The sequence below is a fragment of the Patella vulgata genome, chromosome 6 (genome assembly GCF_932274485.2).
Source record: "Patella vulgata chromosome 6, xgPatVulg1.2, whole genome shotgun sequence".
NCBI lineage: Eukaryota > Metazoa > Mollusca > Gastropoda > Patellidae > Patella > Patella vulgata.
This window is the reverse complement of record NC_065884.2, coordinates 73,865,589-73,871,712: the sequence shown is the minus strand read 5'-3', so window position 1 is coordinate 73,871,712 and position 6,124 is coordinate 73,865,589.

The window sequence follows — 6,124 nt, the reverse complement described above, 5'->3', positions numbered from 1 at the left end:
TATAATTACACACAAAATAAAATAGAATGCTGTTGCAAGTTAAAAATAATAAGTATGTCATCAGTTGAATATTATGGTTCCTTCAGTGTGCAAAATAAACGAGTTTTCAGTTTAATCTTAAAATTTTCAACATTTTTACACATCTTTATATCAAAAGGCAGATTGTTCCATAAAAGACATGCAGAATAATGAAAAGTACGTTTCATGGATTCCCTTTTGCATTTTTGAAGGAAAGGAGATTTAGTGATCTGTGAACGGAGCAAGATATCCGTTTTGGAAACAAGAGATTTTTCAATAAAATAGGAATTTAGATAAAGTGGAGTATTAAATGTAATAATTTTGAATGATAAGACAATTTTATTGTAAAGAAACCTCTGTGTAAGGGTAAGCCAACAGATCTGTTGTTTAGTAAATAAAGAGGTGAACGGAGTTTCAATCGATGCATCAAGAATAGTTCTTGCTGCCCTCTTTTGTAATTTTAAAAGAATGTCTAATCTACTTTTGGTAGCATTTCCCCAAATAATAGAGCAATAATCAAATATTGGTAGTATGTAACTGTTATAAAACAAAATTCTTGTCTCGTAAGGTAAATGATCTTTTGATGCAAGTATTTAGGCATATCTGCTATCTGTGCTTCCCAATTAAGGTCTTGGTTAATTCCAAGTAATTTTGTGGTAGTAACCGTCTCAATTTTCTCACCATGGAGTGATAAAGTTTAGTTTTTCTGATTTCTTTTGTGTTTTGATGAAATCAGCATGGATTTTGTTTTCGAAGGATTGATTACCATCCCATTGTTTTCACACCATTTAGCAACCAAATAGAGATAATTTTGGAGATTATTGGCGATTGATAAAATATCTTTGTGTGAACAATGCAGGGTACTGTCATCAGCAAATAAATCTATCTGACTTGATTCAATATTGAGTGGGATATCATTTATAAAAATAAGGAATAGGAGAGGACCCAGGATCGAACCTTGTAGAACCCCGCATTTGACTGGAGGTACTTGATCCTAAACATATACCTTTTGCTTCCGTGAGTCAAGATATGATTCAATCAAAATTTGTGAATTATTATCAAATCGATAAAGATGTAGTTTTTCAATAATAAGCTTGTGATCAATGAGATCAAATGCTTTGCTAAAATCAAGATACACTATACCACTCATCGCATCATTACATTATCGATAGCATCAAGCCAATTATCTGTCATTCGGATCAGTGCAGTAGCACATGAATGATTTGATCTAAATCCAGATTGGTAAGCATAAAGAACATTGAAGGTTTCCAAATAAGTTTGAATTTGAGTGCTCAAGTGCCTTTCGAATATTTTTGAAATTGTGGGGAGAAAAGCCGGAGTACATCTAGAAAACCCGGTTGGATACGGGCAGGTAACCCTACTATTTGTCACGTACAAGCGTGGAATCGAAACCACGCCTCAGACTCAATGACAGATCTTTTGATCAACGTATACGCTTTAACCATTCGGACACTCTTATTGTAATTTTCAACTGCCGGGGATCTTGAACATACTGTCGATGGTACACAGAGCCCTTGACAACATTTAAATAGACTGCATAATTAACCTGATAATACAATGCGTTGGAATGACCGTTTTCATTAGCCCAATTGGTGCAGAAAACGGAGGGAGAGAGAGAAATGGGGTTTAACTCGACACAAACTAGGTCATTTCGGAACTAACACATGATTCAAGTTTATTTCAATAATTCCCTTCCGCGTAAGGATCTTTAGCAGTGGGGAAAACCGGGGGACCCGGAGAAAACCCACGAGGTTGAACAGGCGACCCTACTCATTGTCACGTACAACCCGGGATCGAAGCCACACCAGTTGAATCAATGACAGACCTTATGACACGGCACAGCGCGCGTGCTACTCATTCAGCCATCCCCCCCCCCCACCGGTGCAGAAAAGTAGTGCGTTAAATCCCATTTCATTTCATTTACATGGTAAAACTAACTCCCCAATCACATGGACTGTAGCTGTCCCAGTTATTGGTTGATTTGTGAGGAATGAAATATAGACATAAACTTTAATCTTTTGTCTTTAGACTTTAAAACACACGTTTTTTTAGGATGTCATAGATAGACGCATTTCATGTTATGGCTCCTAAGATATTAAAATTTCTTTCTTTGTGAATACTAGCCATTATAAGAACATTGAGCCAAGAGAATAAACGTGTTTATTCATGCGCTGTGAGTAGGCTAAGATTGTGACTAATTTCATTAAACGTTAACGGTAAAAATAAAAATAAAAAAATCTGAAATGAAATGACGTCGCAAAGATGTCTGACAAAGGTTTAATAATATTTACACGTAAGTGTGTTATATTGTCTAAAACATTGTAAATATTTATATGACCAATATGAAGAAAAACATTGATATACCTGCGAGTTCCTCAGGTGAAACAGGTAGCCTGCGTCACAACAACAGTTCGATTGAAATGTGACAGTCTCTTCGTTTATATCATGAGAATTATATACTGTTATAAAGTGACGTTTAACTGCATCATTTCAAATTTAATCTACTAAAGAAATTAATTTATCACCAAATAAATCCTATTATAGATATCGATCTCGTCCGTTTTTTATTAAAGCATATCTACATTGATATCTCTCAGTTGAAACTGCTTACTTAAACTCTATATCTACATTGATATCTCACAGTAGAAACTGCTTTACTTAAAGATACATTATAGGAGATTAGATAAAGAGCTGACAGTTCGCACTATAATAGTTAACAACTGGATAATGTAAATGGAATTTGCTGAAAATTTCAGTCACATTGATCCACTCTGAACCGAGATTTTAGCGATTGAATTTACGGCCTAGCCTAGGTCATCATTACTAAAGTCGGTACAATAAAAGAAACACAATCTCGATTTAGCTCTTGCATAATGGATGTTTAATTCTGTTATCGTCGTTTGTAATAAAACATATCTATATTGATATCTCTCAGTAGAAACTGTCCATTAAAACTCTATATCTATATTGATATACCTCGGGAATAACTGTTCATTTAAAGTCAGTTATTGTCGTTTGAAGGATTAATAATGAAATGGTTGTAACTTCTACTTTTCTGTATCGATATCCCTGTTTGATAAGTTCCTGTTCAATAAGTCAACGTTTAATAAGTCCATATTCGATAAGTATGTTTAATAAGTTCATCTTTAATAAGTCTATCTTTAATATCTGTCTTCATTAGCCCAGTCAGTGCAGTAAAGAAGGACGTTAAATTTTCCGTCGCCGTAGCAGCGCAGTAAAGGCGCCACCCCGGTCTGACGGGGTATAATCGATTGTTATTTACCTTATCATGATACATTTTATATAAATTTACACATCTAAATATATTTCACTATTTTATATAGATATTATTGATAAACACTTTACAATACATATCTAAATATCTTTCACATATCCTAAATATGGCTACTAATTCTATTTTCATACGCCCTCATTGAAATGTTGTCAGCCATGTCAGTCCGTCCGTCCGTCCGTCCAACATTATTTACAAAAGAATCAAACAGATGGAAGAACATGTTTGGATTACCGGACGACTTAGCTGTATGTTTCGTTACCCGGCAACGGATCTATTTATGCGTCTGTGATTGTGGAGCGCGCGGTGGCTCTGTTGGCAAAGCGCTGGCTCGCTAACCTCGTGGTACCGGGTTCGACCCCGCTGTTGGCCGAGATAGTTCCTTGGGATTTTCCAGTGTAGTTTCCCCTTTGTCTGTGGCACAGATTGGGAAGTCCGACAAAGCATAACGTCTAGTTGATCCTATTAGGGTCTCGTGTACACATTTATCGTTTACCAATGGAAAGAGACCGGAGGACCAGGAGAAAACCCACGAAGTCGGACAGGCGACCCTACTCCTTGTCACGGGGAAACGCAATAACAGACCCTATGATCTAAATCATTCGACCACCCAACTTCCCACCGTTTTATAAGAACCGTGACTTTATTATGCAGATGTGTGTGTGTGTAATTATGTGAATAATTGTGTTATCTTATCTGAGTTTGTTTGAGTTAACTTGACATTTTGTTTAATTTTAATCGAATCCTTCAACCAATGTCAACAGCAATAAACGGGAAACACATCAAACGTTTTCTACTAGCATGTAATCGTGTATATCTTATCTATATTAAAGGACCAGCATGTAATCGTTTATACCTTATCTATATTAAAGGGCCAGCATGTCAAATATTGGGTAGAAGACCCAATCTCAAGTGAAATGAGGTTTAAAGTCTATTTGACACAAACTAGGTCATTGCGGGACTAACATATGATTCAATTTTGTTTCATTAATTTACTTCTGCGCAGTGGGAGGAAACTGGGGAACCCGGAGAGAATCAACGAGGCTGGACAGGTTACCTTCTCCTTGTCACGCCACTGGAATCACGCCGCCATCCTTATTCCTTATTCCGCCATCTTCCATTTAGTAATTTGAGAGTAAGTTTTAATACACATGTGAAATACAGTTCTCTCTCTCTCTCTCTCTCTCTCTCTCTCTGTATCAGCTAACATCGATGTGAAGAGATTGTTTAATCTGTGTAATTAGTAAGATTTAATACACATGTGAAATACAGTTCTCTCTCTCTCTCTCTCTCTCTGTATCAGCTAACATCGATGTGAAGAGATTGTTTAATCTGTGTAATTATTCTTAATATTATTACCCAGCTCTATCTGTGTTTAATGTAAATATTATTTTTGTCTTGTTGACTATGTGTACAGTATTTGATTAACCGACATGTTACAAGTAGGGTATAATTAGGCAAAGTAACGCCTTTCTTTAGGGGTCGAAACGACACCATGACTAGATTTAAACTAAAATGATATTATTCCATACTTTACTTCTAATCCGTTGGATTTGTTTTGTTGTGTTGTTGTTTTTTTACAGGTTGTTTTGTGGCAGTGGCGCAGTAAAGTTTTACGATGCTTGCAGCAACTACTCATTAGCCCCGTTGAAACATAAAAGTAGTATGACTCAACAGTGGCGCTGCATGGGTTACACAATACTGTTTCAATAGTTACCTTCGATATGCTCACTCGAAAATCTCATCACCCTGGCGAAACGATGTCTTTTATTCGGATTGCAGGCTTCCGAGAGCCACGGCCACCTTCTAAGGAACTACATAATTGTCTAGATTAAACTCAATCACACTCTTTCTTATAGAGGGATGAACACAGTCATAGAGGGGGAGAGAGAAATGGAGTTCACCGTCCACTCGACACTTACTTGGTCATACATAGTTCAATTTTATTTCAATAATTCGCTTGTGCGTAGGGGTCTTTAGCAGTGGGAGGAAACCGGAGGACCCGGAGAAAATCTTCGAGATTGGACAGGCGACCCTACTCCTTGTCAGGTATAACCGGGAAATCGAAATCACGCCAGCTGTCTCAATGACAGACCTTATGATAACGCAGTCATTGACTGAGCCCCAGATATTCCGAGGTAGGCTTCTCTCTACGGCGATGTACTGATATACACTTCTCTGCCTAGTTTTCCTAACTGTAATGGGCAGTGCAGCATGGAATATACAATGACACTAAAAACTGTTGTGATCTTCCGGCTCTCTTAGTTGGGACTGTCTCACGTCTAAAGGGAGGCAACCTGATACCTGTATCCTGGAGTCAGGCGTTGAGTAAACGCGGGCCAATAGCCCGAGTCAGGATCAAAGATAGTTGAGGTGTGGGGGAGGCGTGGAAGGGGAGGGGGTTAGTATCCAGAAACATCCATACAAAATATTAGATTGATTCGATTGATATCGACCTGGCAAATTGGAAAAATATATTTTTTTTTTTTTATAGAAAACAGGCAAAACATTTTAGATAGTCTCATACTCTGAAAATAAATGATTTGAACATTAAGTTAAGGCTGACGAGTGGACACATGTGTCCATTCTGAGTTTAAAGTTTTTAAAAATATGAAAATATGCCTTGATACAATGGGTTGACAATATTCTTACAAAAGATCCATTGACAGTTGGAATTCGATATAAGAGTAGGCCTAGGCCCTAGTGCCGCTGTCCGGGCAAAATTTCCCTCATAGCACACTGTATGGCGTGTGCCCGTCTTCATTTCGGAGCAAAACAGTATAGGACGTTAAA